This window comes from Condylura cristata, unplaced genomic scaffold, assembly GCF_000260355.1.
Source record: "Condylura cristata isolate star-nosed mole 26May11 unplaced genomic scaffold, ConCri1.0 scaffold00001, whole genome shotgun sequence".
NCBI lineage: Eukaryota > Metazoa > Chordata > Mammalia > Eulipotyphla > Talpidae > Condylura > Condylura cristata.
Window position 1 is genome coordinate 71588714 of NW_004567102.1, and position 15792 is coordinate 71604505.

The window sequence follows — 15792 nt, forward strand, 5'->3', positions numbered from 1 at the left end:
ATCTCTCCCAGAGTACCCCACTGACAAATCAATCTTTTTAGATTGATCATAGCACCTCCATATTTTAAGTGTCTCTCTCCCAGAGTACCCCACTGACAAATCAATCTTTTTAGATTGATCATAGCACCTCCATATTTTAAGTGTCTCTCTCCCAGAGTACCCCACTGACAAATCAATCTTCTTAGATTGATCATAGCACTTCCATATTTTAAGTGTTTTGAGGCTTCTTTTTTTCTTCCCTAATAAAGCTAAATCTGGTGTCCTATAGTGCTCTTTCCCAAATAACCAAGTATGGTCATTTTTATCCTCACCTGAGGAAAATATTTTTCACTCCCCATTAACATTCTGGGCTTATTTCCTACCTCCTGGACTTGGGCCTCTTGAATATCTTCTCTCTCCTGGAAGGCCCTCACCTTCTCCAGAAAGCACGTGGCACTGTGCCTGTCACTTAGTTGCTGACTCGGTTCCTCCGCAAAGCTTTAAGGTCTGGCCATTTCTTGCCTTTCTGGTCTCTCCATTCCAATAGCATGTGACCATCAGAACCACAATTTAACATTTAATTACCCACAGTCCCAGATCTCCCATTGTAGGTTGTTGAGAGTTATACACATAGCAGCATCTCCTTAAGAGGTAATAAATTACTCATCTAACCCATAAGAGCTAGAGTTCAAAATAAACTAACTGGCATTTGTATTTCCCCAGGTTATGATGTCCATCAGGTTATCTAGTTACTGCAGGTCCAAACACCTGTAAAAATCATTTTGCTTCAATGCCTTCTTTTGATATGAATTTTTTTTGAGAATATGTATTTCTGCAGCCATTTTTTATAATCTCACATATGTAAATTTGTTAATGGTTGCACTATGAATGATGTCTTTCTAGGACTTATTAGGAGCTATCCCCCGTCACTTACTGAAGTTCATGTGACATTTATGAATGAGGCTGGACTAGAGATAGCAATTCCTATTATTCCATGTGTTTGCTAATTGGTTGCACTGACTCTCGTAACAGATTAAGAAACTGCCACAAAGAATGCTTACAGCAATTCAGGAGTGTTTATATGACTCTCATTTAGCAGGACAGCCCTTAGCTGTTTATTTCATAGCCACAATTTTCCTTTGAGCCACTGAAGGAATATTTCTTATAAAGCGCAAACTGATTCCATTAGAAAAAACTCTGAGGCTGAAATCAATAGCAAAGAAACTGAAATAAAATCTAATAACAAATGCCAGGTAGTTACATATCTCTCTGAAAGTTATATTAGTAACTATGATTAATAAATGTATTGTTCTTGCATATTATAATTATATATACTTACTAATAAAATAATAATTATGTGCAGCACTCAAATTCAAGAAATATATATCATTTTACTGGGCATAAAGAATAGGTACATAGTAACTTATCACCTAGAAAGAGTCCTTGGGATATTTTTTTTTAAAGATTTATTTATTTACTCATACAGAACTGGGGTACAAGCCAGAGATGTGGTGGGTGAGAGGATTCACCAGAGACTGCTGAGGGGAGCAGCGGGCGGGTCAGGAGAGGTCTGCCACGCCATGTAGTCACCTCTGGGGCATGCTGGGATCGAACTCATGTGGAAGTGGCTTTAGCTTCTTAGTGCTGTGCTTTAACCCGCTACACCACCAGGGAGGGCCGAGTCCTTGGGATACTTAAAGAATTTGAGATTGTTTTCCTTAACTAGGAAAGCTGGCATTGGATCAGGTTACTATTTATGGTACCATTTTTTTGTATATCATAAAGATACAATTCATATGTCATTCTTTATCCTTTGAGAAAGGTATCATAACATTTCTCTCTTTTTTTTAAGATTTTACTTATATATCTAAGAACTGGGGTACAGGACAGAGGTGCAGGATGTGAGAGGTTCACCAGAGACAGAGTGGGAAGCAGAGCAGGCAGATCTACTGCAAAACACTGCTGAGGGGAGCAGTGGGCAGGTCAGCAGAGGTTTGCTGCGCCATGTGGGTCAGCTCCCTGGCCCACAGGGAATTGAACTCATGCTACAGGGACTTCGGAGAGCTTCGTGGTGTTGTGCTTTAACCTGTTGCGCCACCAGGGAGGGCCCCAGGTATCATAACATTTCTAAGTTAAACCATCCTCCTGTAAATTAAAAAAAAAAAAAAAGTGGTTAAGAGAATTCTGGAATATTCATGATATCTGAACTCACTGATGAGGAAGCTACCATAAATATGGTCAACACAGATAATTTTCCAGTGCAGATTCTCTGAAGTATACAGTTATTCCAAATTCAGTTTTAAAAGTTCTGTTTAATAATTAAAATATAACAGATGGGGGAAATAATAGTCATAATGTGGGAAATTACCCAAAGTTTTCTATAGACTCATAGGATCCAAGTAACCAAAGGCACTAATTTCGGGAGACCTGTTTCAAGTAATATTTCCTTCTGATCCATAACAGGCATCTTTCTGTTTCATATTGCCTCTGTGCAGTTCACACATGAGGCCTGGCCATCAACCACACAGAAAAGAGGCAAGAACGTGTATGCCACACCACCTGCTTCTGAAAATGAGTCTACCGCAAAATACAGACTATGCCCCGAATCTCCCCTGTATGCTGCATGGTTGGTGCAGGCCCCTGGCTGAGGTAGTTAGTAAATGTGAGATGGAAAGACAGGAAGAGTTCTTTCCATTTCTATATGAGTCATATTGACTCTCTTTTGTAAGCAAGTGGCACAAAAGACTTGCAGGTTCCTAAAGCCCCCTTTACTTCCTGAGAAAAAAATCCCCACCCCCAGGTGCCCATACCCAGCCAAGCAAACTTTATCCAGGGAACCTGAAGCGCCTAGAGTGAAAACGTCCAGTGTGTCCATGAGACTAGGATGCTAGAGACAGACAATAAAAAAGGGGTGGCCTGGACATGTTGCTTACCCTCTCTCTGCCTCAGTTTCCTCACAAGTCAAACAAGGATGAAAGAATATCTAACTTATAAAGTGACTATGAGGGGCTCTCTCTGGTGGTACAACAGGTTAAAGCATAGTCCTGCAAAGTTAGCCAGGGCTGCCTCATATGAGTTCAATCCCCAGCCAGGGAGCTGACCGGCATGGCATAGCAGATCTTTCCAAATGCTTTTTGATATAAGTATTATTTATTAATTGTTATTATTAAATTAATACCAGCCACATCATTACACCCTGCAATACTTCTAAGGGTTTCCTTTGCCCACTCTAAAGGCATCTTTACTGACCTTACTCCACTTTATATAACTGAACTTAGTTCTCACTTCCTCAATCTATTTCCCTCAAAATTGGATGATTGTTTACATCACAATATGTTGGTCAGCAAGTTCTCTTTTACAGAATCTTTGAGTTTGCTGCTATGTGGTCCATTGAGGTACTTATGGGTCCTTGTCTTCAGATCTCATTTCAGCCACTGAGGTTATTATAATTCATCCATGCCAGGTGTCACATAGATGTAAGTGCATTAGCTCATTTCTTTTTGACTTTGTTCTGTGAAATAGTTCTGTGAAATAAGTATTCCTGTTAGTCCCTGCACATGCAGAAATTAAGGTGTGAGGAAAGTAAAAGTCTTTCCTTTGTCACCTGGCTGCAAGTGACATGTCACAGAGAGAACTCTGACTCTGACTGTGCTCTCCCAGCTCAGCCACCTATCTGCCAGCTCCATAAAACCTTACACCTTCTTGGGCAAACCCTGCCCTCTCATGTCAAGGAGGAATCACTAGGTTGACTAGGAGTCAGAAACGACAGCCTATGAATTGGTCGTGTGTTTCACATTGTAAATGGTTGGGAAAAAATATCAAAAGAAAAATAACACTTTGTGATATACAAAAATGACACAAAATTTAAGTTCCAGTGTCCCTAAATAAATGTTCTTGGTGCACAGCCACACACGTTTACATAATGCACACGCTCTCTCCATGTCATGGTAGTAGAGTTGAGCAGATGTGATGGGGCACATCTGGCCCACAGAGCTGCAAATATCTGCTCTCTGGACACTCCCACTCCTCGCTGTGGTTCAGAGACCAACAGCATTAGTACAACCTTGGAATGTATTAGAAAAGCAGAGTCTTGGGCCAGATTTGAGCATCTGAGCCAGAACCTACTGTTTAACAAGGCAACCCATCCATCTGAGCATTAAAGTTTGAGCAGTGTGGTCAGGGGTGGGCCACATCCGGAGATGTGAAGAAAAATTAAGGGAGTCTGGGCCCAACCCTCTAGCTCCAACATTACCTAGTCTGTCTAGCCCTGAGTGTGACATTGAACTTGATGCTCAGGTTTCTCATCTAGAAAATGCATCCAGGAACATGTACCTTTAAGGATTCCTTGTAGGAGTTAGGATACAGCCTACCCAGTAGAGCAATCAGAGCACCAGCCCCACAGCAAGCATTTAATAAATTGAAACTGAAAGGCATCATGAACCCTGGCCATTAGAAGCATGTGAGTTCTCGACTAAGGGTGTGCCATCTTGGCTTCGTGGAAACTGAGGAAAACTGACAGACCTTTTTAGTGTGTCTGATCAAAAGTAAAGGACATTTCAGTGTGTGCTCTAGACCGAATATTATGTCACCCTGCCTCCAAATTAGGTCTCATTTGTTGCCACTTAATCCTCAATGTGATGACATTTGGAGGTGGGGCACTTGGGAGATGAATAGATCATAGGAGTGGAGATCTCAAGAGTGAGATTAAAGAGACTCCAGAGAGCTCCCTTCTCCTTTACCCCATGGGGACCATCTCTGAACCAGAAACCAGCTCTGGCTAACACTACCCGCACCTTCATCTTGGACTTCCTGGTCTCCAGAACTGTGAGAAATAACTTGTATTGTTTATATAATAAAAACTTGTGTTGTTTATAATCTACTTGTCTTTGCTAATTTTGTTATAGCAGGCTGAACAGGCAAAGACTGAGTTTGATCAAAAATAAAGATCTAATAATAATGTAAAGTTGTCAAAGAATGAGTAAAGTAGCATCAGTCTATTCCAGTCACCTAATTTTCCGCACCTGAGCCACTTGCAGGTTCTGCCCCACCCAGGCTCTGGGATAACCATGTCCTTAGTCAGTGCTCAGATGACTCAACATCAGGTCTACCCCACTCAGAGACAAGCTCATCCCACGTGTCCTGCATTCAGAAACTGGATGCTTGTTCTCTGCCTCGTACATTCACTCAGTGAACACCTAGTTGACTGCGCCCTGTGTGCCAGGCTGAGGGTCATGTGAAAACAGCACAGCAATGAGCAAGACAGACAGACTTCCCAGGAACAAACTCCCCTCCCACCCTAGTAAGTAGACCCGTTTACCTGAATGTCTGCCTTGCTGGAATGCCAAGTACTCCACTTCCCCCAGGATTAAGTTCCAGACTTGCTCTGCCCGTTGTTTTAGGAACAGGGTCCCCTGGGCCTTAGTCCAGATCCCAGTGAGATAGGAGCACGTGCCCGAAGCTCAGCGGCCCCGGGGAGGGGCCTGTCCCCGGCCGAGCTGGAATTAAAAAGCCGCAGCAGCGTAGCGTGCAAGTGCATCTTTTCTCATGCAACTGCTGCACCCAGACTCCAGGCCTCTCCCCGCTTTAGACTTCATTGATGCTGACCTTCCAAATGCCTGTCCCAGCCCCCCCAGGGTGATGCTCACGACCTACCTCCCCCAAGCATGCAGGGAGTCTCCTCTCTGACTGAGCAGTGTTTGGGTGCTATAGAAACAACCCTGCCAGCCCCACCAGCTTGCGTGGAAATGCTCACGAGCTAATCAGATCAATGGAAACTATAAAAGGAACTCCAGCTTCGTTCATTCACCTTTTTTGATCATGGGATAGTCCTTATGTTCGGTGACTCATGCTGAGATGCCTTAGTGTGCTCTTCCCAGAGAGCCAGTTTCCCCTGATTCATTGATCCCATGGTTTTTGCCCTGGGAAATAAGCAATTTGCTGGATCAACTTTCATATTTTCTGAGCTATTTTTTTTAAGATTTTTTTATTTATACATACAGAACTGGGGTACAGGCCAGAGATGCAGGGGGGTGAGAGGATTCACCAGAGACAGAGTGGGGAGCAGAACAGGCAGATGTACTGAAGTATACTGCTAAGGGAAGCAGTGGGCGGGTCAGGAGAGGTCTGCTGTGCCAATTGGGTCACCCCCTTGGCCGGGGATTGAACTTGGGCTGCAATGGCTGGGATAGCTTCCTGGTGCTGAGCTTTAACCCCTTGCACCATCAGGGAGGGTCCAATTTTCTGAAGTATTTCTCAGAGTCTCAGAAAGTTTACCTGGTAAAGGTCAAATGAGAGTGTGACACTGATAAGTTTTCTATTAAATGAAATTAATGTTTAATTAAAAGAATAAATGATTAAGTCCTCCTGTGGTGTTGCTGCTTTGGCATGTTCAGATCACATGACAATGTAAATCTTGTTCCCTAAAAGCAAATGCAACTGGAAAGATAGTTAACTTCCCCAGGACTTTTTCAGGTTGATTTTCAAGAAGTACCAGGAACTGCAGCCCTCAGCTGAGGTATGATTTTATTAACAAAAAGAATACTTACACTAATAATACCCAACACGAGAATGCTTCTGTTCCAGATGAAGGATCGCGCTCAGGCACGCGGGGAAATAGTCATCCAATTTATCTTACACTCGATTTTGCTTACCTTGTTCAAGATCTGCTAAATGAAACACCGTGGCTAATAGGCAGACTTTGGAAGCAAACCTATTCTAGACATCTTGCCTGTGTCTAGGTCTGTGACCTTGACACTCAATTCTTTTATCTGTTAAGTGGGAGAGTAATACCTACTTGAGAAGATTAACTATGCTAAGGCAAAAAATGGCGTTGCAATAGGTGATGTGTTTGGCAATATTTTCCCCATTCTGTCCACCATTGTCAAGGAGACATGAATGCAAGTCCTGTCTGGGCACCTCGCCCTATGTGCCAGTGTTGCTTTCCACAGGCAGGGCACACGCGAACTAACTCTTCCTTAAACTCTTAGGCCCAGCAAGGACTCCACAGATGTCCTTAGTGGGGCTTCTGGTCCCCTCCTAACCCTGCACAGAGGTGAACAGGGCATAGGGAAGAGTGGCAAAGATAGGAAAATTGTTTCTTTTTTAAAGGTAAAGCCAAGGATGAGTCACAGCCATGGAAATTTCAGGTTATTCAGGGCTCAGCTTATCTTATTAGTCACTCACACACCAGGCTATGGCAATGAAGTCTGCTTTGCCATGAAATATATTTTCAAGTATGGGTAAGGGCCAAGTATGCTTTACTATTTTCACTTATCCTTACAATAATTTTTTGAAGTAAGTATTAATATTATCCCCTTTGATATTATCTCCTTTTCATTTTAAGATTTATTTATTTATGGGGCCCTGCCTGGTGGTTCAACAGGTTAGGATGCAGCACTGTATGCTAGCCACAGCCGCTTCAATGTGAGTTCAATCCCCCACCCCGGAGGTGGCCCACATGGCCTGGCAGACTTCTCCTGTCCCATCTGCTGCTCCCTTCAGCCTTGTACTTCATTGAGCTGCCTGTTCTGCTCCCAACTGTCTCTTGTGAATCCTCTCACTGCCCCTGCACCTCTGACCTATACCCCAGTTTTGTATGAATAAATAAATAATTTTTAAAAAGTTTCAACATCATGAATATATAGTCTTCCTAAATGATGTATATATTTAATGCATGAACTAGCCTTCAAAAAAAATTAATCACTTATGCCAGAGAGACAGAACTAAATAAGCGCATTCTAAATTTCATGTGATTAAGCAAGATTAGTTAGGAAAATTCTTCAAAAAGTTTACAGCTATGCTATATTAGCTACTAAAACATATTATAAAACCCTAATTATTAAAACAATGTTTTCTTTGAAGAATGACAAAAAAAATCTATAAAATAAGGCAAAAAGTTCAACAATGTATCAAAATACATACAAAAGTGTAGGCTATATAAATTCAATTGGACAGTGAATGGTATAATTAGAACAGTCAGTGGGCAACTAGGAAAATAAAGTAAAATAAAATTATAGATGGATCAATTATTTAAATGTGAAATATAAAGATACACACTATTCAGAAGAAAATTGGAAGACTTACTTCAGAGTAGGAAAGACCATTTGAAATATGATTAAAAATTCAGAAGCTATAAAACAATTTTAAAAATCTTGGTTGGAAAATTAAACACTTATTGAAAGACAAGAGTTGATCTATATGGATATGTATGCACATACCTATGTGGGTATTTACATACACATACTTGCTGTATACAGATATATTTGCATGTATATATGTGTGTATTTGCAATTCATATAGTAAAATTATATTAACATACAATATACATTAAAGAATACCTAATACACAAGAAGTCATTTTTACTTAATGACTTAACAGATTTCCATGAGAAAACACCTTCTCGGGCACTGCTTTTAAGCCTGTGAGGCTGCCAAAATGTCTATCAATAGTTCAATAATGGTACAGCAAAAAATGGAAGCTGTATAGATATTTAAAAAACAGCAAAGCAGATGGCATGTACTAATATGGGTCAGCTCCAAGAGATTTTAAGTGAAAAGTATGTAAGCCTGAGGAAAGAGCTTTTGAGGAGTTGAGTAACTTGCTGAAATTAACTTCTATTAAGCAGAGTGTTTTGTACCAGAATGCAACTCTTTCTGGTACAAAACCCTGCAGAATTGCCATTCTGTTACTATGGAAAATCATGGTGTGTAGGGGGAAGGGGAAGGGAGGGTTGACGGCAAGACTTTGATCTACTTAACAGTTGTTTCTCAAGCAATTTATTGAAGCTTTATCCTTGGCATCTATGGGACATACCCCCAGACCAGCGAAGAAGGGAAGGGTGTTTGTTGTGTGGATCCTTGGAATGGAGTTGAAACTGACAGAGCTAGAACTAGGAAACAGGAAGATTTGCCCTCAAAACCCTCTGCTCTTTGGAGAGCATGCTGTACCCTGAAGTAAGCCAGATACTTACGGCTTTCTCAAGGGAAATGCGTTCAGCAAACCAAGACATTTCAGTTGTTGAAATATATGTGATAAGACCACAATTCAGTCACCAAAGGCCACGGAGGCAGCACGCTTATCTAGTTAAAACAGCTTGGGGAAGGTAAGTGGGCAAAAGATAATTACCTAAGTTGGCATTTGACCTGGAAAAGAAAGGTTAATATTTCTTTTCTTGCACACACTTTCAGGAAATCTCAAACTGGAATGCTTGATTTAGAATTGTAGGGAAGTTTTTGTCCCTGCACCATATGGTACTTGACACATTCAAATGCCTTGATCCTTGGATATTTCCCCCCCAAAAAAACAATTATTTTCTATAGATGGGGAAGCTAGATTTGATTAAGCTTCTGAAGGTTTTACACAACAATCTGAAGGCCTAATCTTGGGTATCTCCTTTAACCTCTAAATTCTAGTTCACTCTGTTTAGTTTTCATTGCTTTTATCAAGTAGAAGAAACACTTTGACATAAAACATTGGTATTTCTTAGAAATACTCTGGGGATTTTAGTAGTTGTTGTTTGTGAATTTGTCTTCATTGTAATGTATTTAGAAGTTTCCATGGTAGCAAGGTGCAGAATGTGGTCTTTTGGGCAGTCAGGAAATCTGGTTTTTATTTCTGGTTTGCTATTAACCTGCTATGTCTTTGAAAAACCTAGCAGCATTCAAAGTTCTGCACGGACAATTCAGTTAATATTAAAAAAAACAAAAACAGACAAACAAAAACAACTACTTATAGGTAGGGAGTAAGGCTTAGCTAGGTATGTATATCTGAGCCCAAGTGGCTTTCAGCCATCTACACAAAAACTAATTTTTCTGAAGGTCAAAGCCAAGGACATATGAGTTGAGTCCTTTCTTTAAAAAACTAATCTCAAACCCCACTTTTGCTCAGGGTTGTTTGTTTTACATGCTTGAGAACCACCAAAGTTTGACAGTTTGGTTCAACCAGAGAAGCCAACAATTGACCACAAAAATAAGAATCAGGTATGTTTTCTTAAGGGGAGACATTATTGCAGAGCTGAACATAACAAGTTGAGGTTTCTTGAGGTGTGCCTTAATATACCAGGAAAGTCATTTGTTTCAGGAAAAAACTACCTACATTCTGGAGACCAAGCACAATACCTATCTAGATGTTTCCTCTAGAGGGTTGAACCCCTCTGAAGGCATATTTGGCAGATTTATTTCAAGATGTTGGCAGTCCCAACATTTAAACTGTGACAACTGCAAAATTTTCTCCTAAATTTCTCAATGCTGTCTGTTGAAAACTGATATCAACGAAGCTATAGCCTCAAGATTTTCTGAGACAAAAACTAGTTCAGAAATAAGAAACTTTTCCCCTCAGTAATATATAACAAACCAAATATCAATATTTTTTCATATAATAAACTCACTTATAAATGAATTAAGAAAAACTAAAGTTCATGAATGCTTTAAAACGTCTAAACATTCATATGGGCAAACAGTCAATTGTGATCGAGAGTAATCAATGTGCTTAAATATATGTAGTAAACACACCTGGTGAAGGCTGAGAGCTTATCTGCCTGGCTGAGATTTACTCACTCAAATGATGTCGGGGACGGCCCCAATGGGCTATCAGAGGGCAGGGCCTTAAGATGGGAAGGCAAGGCCTCTGCCCTCTCCCAAGAAGGGGGTAAGGGGAGTGGGTGTGAGGAAGACATGGGAGTTAGAGTTGGGTGCAAAGTCTTCCTACCCATCTTTTTAGCAGGTCTTTATTTATACTGTTTAGCAAGTAGTTAATTACAATAATGCATTAGGTAAATTCATAAGAAGTCAGCATAAAATTTCTCAAGGAAGAGGTGAATAATACATCCTCTTCCTGACACTTTAGGGAATACTAGACTATACATATTTGTGATTACTTTCATGTATATGGATGTTTCACTATGACTTCGAAGGATAAGGGGTCTGGAAAAGGATGAGTGGTTAGCAAAGGATTTAGGGGTCCTAGGGAAGGAATAAATTGTGTCAGCAGAGTCATCAGTGATTGTCTACAGACAAGCTAATGGCTAACTTAAGGCTAGCAGAGAGTAGTTAGTGTCTATTTTAGGAAAGGGTTAAGACTAGCAGAGAGTAGTTAGAGATTGTTTAGAAAAGGGTAAATTAAGTGGAAGTCACATAGTTATGCATTAAGCAAAACCTGTATCAATAATGTTAGCAAATTGTCCATGAGTCCTTATGCCCTGGTAGTTTTATCAGAGGTTTGCTTTTTGTTTCCCAGGAGTCTTGATGCTCTAGGGGTTCTTTTCTCTGCTGGAGCTTGCCTTTTGTCTCTGGACACAGAGGCATTTCCTGCCCTGGGGCAGCTCGTACTTTGCCCTGGCCAGGTAGTCAATTCATGAAGCTAAGGCAATCCAGTTGCAAACTGATGGTTGCTCGGAATATTTTTGCTAGTATAATTATACAAAAAAGGGAGGTCATAACATAAGTTAGTAAAGAAATTCTGATCTTTCAGAGCTCTTCCCTTCCATCCAAAATTTGTCAGTCAACAAAAGTTGCATAGCTTGTGTCCAAATGAGACGGAAGAAAATGACTTGTTCCTCTCAGGACACATGCTCTTATTTAGAGCCAGGCTACCTTCTTCTTTGATGGGATAATTGTAAATGTTTGGAGGACTTAAGGCACGCTATCTTCTTGGTCTTCTCTTGATTCTCTAATCTATATTTAAAAAGTTCAAACAATAATTTAATACTAACAGATCATGTAGACTGAACTGAAAGAATTGAACTCAATGGAAAGGACAGGCTTAATAAGCTGAATTAATGGGTTTGGATTCCATTTCCCCAAGCTTATGACATTCTTTTTATTTAAAAATTTCTAACACAGTGACACAACATTCATGTAAAAAAGGAGCAAATGATGGAAAGAAATGATACAGTTGTTACTGCCCGTGTCTTCAAATGCAGCATCCATTCCGTAGTTTAACTAAACAATTTGTACTTAATCAAGTGCCTTCTTGTGCCAGGAAAAAGTGAGAGGCAAGAATAATGTTCTTACAGAGTTACAATCTAGTGGAAAATAATAGCTAATTACTCAATCAATCATTTCTAAATCTGGATAATGCTTCAAAGTATATTTTGGGGCATATCCATAAATGGATGGATTGTGACCTTGCAAAAAAAAGGACCTGGCACCATACACGCCTTTATTCTTGAGCCTTAGTCTACGTCTTCATTACACTCAGAGGGGGACCTTTCCTGTAAGGTCTCAACCTGTCCCTGCCTCCTGCTTTCCCAGAAAAATGGAAACTCAGCCACTTTACTCACGATGAACACTTGCACCGCTCAGAATATTTCCATGCACGTTTGTTCAATTTTTCTCCTTTAGTTTTAATACAGCATCAAAGTCTATCATTTGATGAATATTTTATTCAATGGATAGGGCTCCAAATTTAGCTTCAACTGAGGTTCTGGTTGAACTGGAAACACAAGCAAGTGTGTGTTTTGCTGATCTTTTATTTTGCTGGTGAAAATGCTACCCCAAAATATGCTACCTTGCTATATCAATTATTTGCAGCTGATGGTACTTGAAAACAGTAACTACAAGGATAGACATCCTCTGAATTTATCTACCTCATAACAGATCCTCCAAAATGAACTCAATAGTCATCAACTCCCTCCCCACATGTTTCATCAACTGGGAAAGGCAAACTCATCACAGGAAGGACTAGACCTTTGCACCACATTCAGACTCTATCACACACCTCCCATCCATTATTCTAAGGGCCCTCCCAGCTTTTCTCAAAATCACTTTCTCTCCTCTAAATTGGTTTTATTCACCTCCCTTTCCCTATTAAGACTTGAATCTCTACATAAGCTGTCAAATCTCATCACTTTTTTAAACTTTCACTTTTTTCCTGTGTTTCACTTTGTTCCATGTGTGTAATATTAAAAATGTATACATTTCAGTACCTTTTCCCTTGTGAACCTGCCTGTTGTCATTATATTTCATAGATCCAGCTCCTGAACCTAGGAGGGCAGAGGGGAAATCTTTCATTCCCTGTATAGTGAAGAAAAGGAACATACTTATTTCAATAAATGTAGACTATTTTCATAAGTAAGGGAGCTGTGTACATTTAATAGAGTGATTCTGTTTCCCCACGTACCAGATTGTTAACAAATCCATGATGTCTCTTACAACCATGGATTCTTCGACTCATGGCAGGCAATATAGAGTCTTCTCCTCTGCCTGAGGTGCTTGGAATTTCTACCAGTAAGCTCTAGGAAGTTCTGGTTCAATAAGAATGCTTCCCGAGAATTATAACATAAAGACACATTGTAATCTATTTTTGAAAAGGAACACAAATTAGATTAGTGAGTCCCAGAAATGAGGTCCCCACAAAAATGAAAGTTGAAATTCTCTTTATGAAGATGGGGAGGAGGAAAGGAGGCAGGATAGAAAGTACCTCCAACTGAAGTCAGGGAATTGAGAGGAATGGAGAGAAAGGGGGAGCATTCAAAGGACATCCCACAGTGGTGTGCATTCCTCCAAATATCAGGGACTCTTACAGTGTGATATCCACGGAAGCAGAGGTTCCAGGTTCTCTGCTCCACTCTAGGGGAGGCTAACAATGGCAGCCTTTAGCTTGACTTTGATTTTGCTTTTTTCCTTCCGAGTTGTCTGGTCCTTTCTTTTCCTTTTCTATGGGTCCCCATCAGAAGACACCCTGACCTGTGGTAGGCTTTTGGGTCCCAAGAGTCCTGCTTTGGGCCACCTGACATGACTGGGCTTTTACCTATGTGTAATTTGGGGTATTTCACATGGAAACTTTTAAACTATATTCTTTCTATTCTCTTCTTTACCAATTGTATTAAGGTTCCTTTCCATTGAAGGTCTTATGCAGTAGAGTATGTTTTGTCTTGATGCGGCAGATAACATATTTTGGGGCATATCCATAAATGGATGTGCCCTTTTAGAACAGGCAGTTTTGGGGGCCTGGGTGGTTTCTCATTCTGCCCACTAGCACTAGCTTTTTCACCTAACACACAGCTTACTGCTAAATCTGACACTGGATGGTTCCTACCAGCACCCATCTTAGCTCTTTTGTCATTGTTTATATTTGGTCATTAATAACAGCCTCCACAGAAATGGAAATGAAGAACTGCATATTTATATTTATGATCTAACATTAAATCACTTTGCCAAGTATCTCAGTCAATCGTTGACAGAAAATTAAACTGGAATTCATGGAGGAATGAGTTATTGAGTCCGGCTTTCCATATTTTCAGGCAAGAAGAGGAACTCTTTGGGCATTAAAGCAACTCCCTCCCTAAAGAGAGGGTCATTGTTGCTGCTAGTAGTGACACCCTGAGTTGTTTTGGGGAAATAGGGGGATAGCCAGAGGCACAGGGGTGAAAGAACTCGCAAGAAACAGAATGGAAAATAGGAAAGGTGTATTTATTGAAATACCCTGAGAGGGGCAGGGAGAGGGAGACAGGGGATATTGTGGGTGTCTGAAGAATGGCTTGAAGCTCTCCTTTATTTGCCCTTGGGATTCCAGTTTGAATCAGGTATCTGCTAGGATGTCTGGGTTAGGGTAGTGTCTTGACTGACTCCACTTTTCCTGGAGCTTTGCTGATCAAGGTCAAGGTGATGGGTCTTGCCTACTAGTTCCCATAGCAACCTTATTGATTCCTTTTATCTAATCAAGCTTTACAAACTTACCTGCAGGGCAAGCAATGGGGGATTCCAGGGTTTTGTCTTGTTGTTACTGTCCTTTTATTTTTTTAACCTTAGCAAGGATAGATAAGGCAACAATAAGGACTCTTTCCTGCACATTCTCTTTCCCTTCCATTCTTTCCTTTTTATTCACCATCAAATAAAAATCTTATCTGTCTTGCATATATATTGTTTAAAGCTAGCACTGAAAAGGTGTTAAAAAGTACACATATTCTTTTACATATGTATAGATTACATCTACCATCTCAACTTGCTGGGGAAGTTTCCAGTGATGGAACCAAGGCCAGTCTGGTTGCCAAACCCACATCTGCCCCTACTTCAGCATATTTGGCTATGTATTTCTGAGGCTGGGAGCCAGGACCAAACAGGAGCCTTGAGACTTTAAATCCTATAAGGTCTTTCCTCAAGAACTGATAACTTAATAGTTAGGTAACATGGTAGACCTCAGGAAAAGTGGAGGTGTTACAGGGCACCTCGATGTGAATTTGGTTGCCTGTCCATGGGTCCTCACCTACGCACTTAAGATTCAATCGTATTATGGACACACACAAAAGGTTCAATAATGGATTAATTTACAAGGAGAAAGGTAAAGGAATAACCTAGGGAAAGAGGGAGAGAAATATAAGTCAACTAGAATGTCCTACCAGTTCTACTGACTTGGATTCCACCAGCATGCTGAAAACTGATCAAGAGCCAAATGATCAGCCACAAACTACCACGTCCAGAGACTCCCCAGAACCCACATGTCTGGTTTTATCCTAACCTGGCTGCTCAGCTCCACCTTCACATACCAGCGTGCTTCTCCTTGGTATTGATGGGATTAGTCGTTCCAGTAGCTGGAGTGGGGGCAGAGTCCATGAAACCTGTACCTGTTACTGAGGTTCCAAGTTCCCTACCTCATCCATGGGAGGGTAGAGCTGAATAGGGAGAAGAAAAAGCTACAGAGGAGACTGGGAGAGAAAGGAAGCAGAATGGAGAGCAAGAAGATCTGGCAGAGGCGCATGGAGAAGAGAGACTTGAAGAGCTGCATTTGCTTATTTTGGTGCTGGACCAAAAACCAGACATGGGTGAGAAACCCAGGGGGAGGTTAACAATGGCAGCTTTTATCTTGATTTTGATTTTG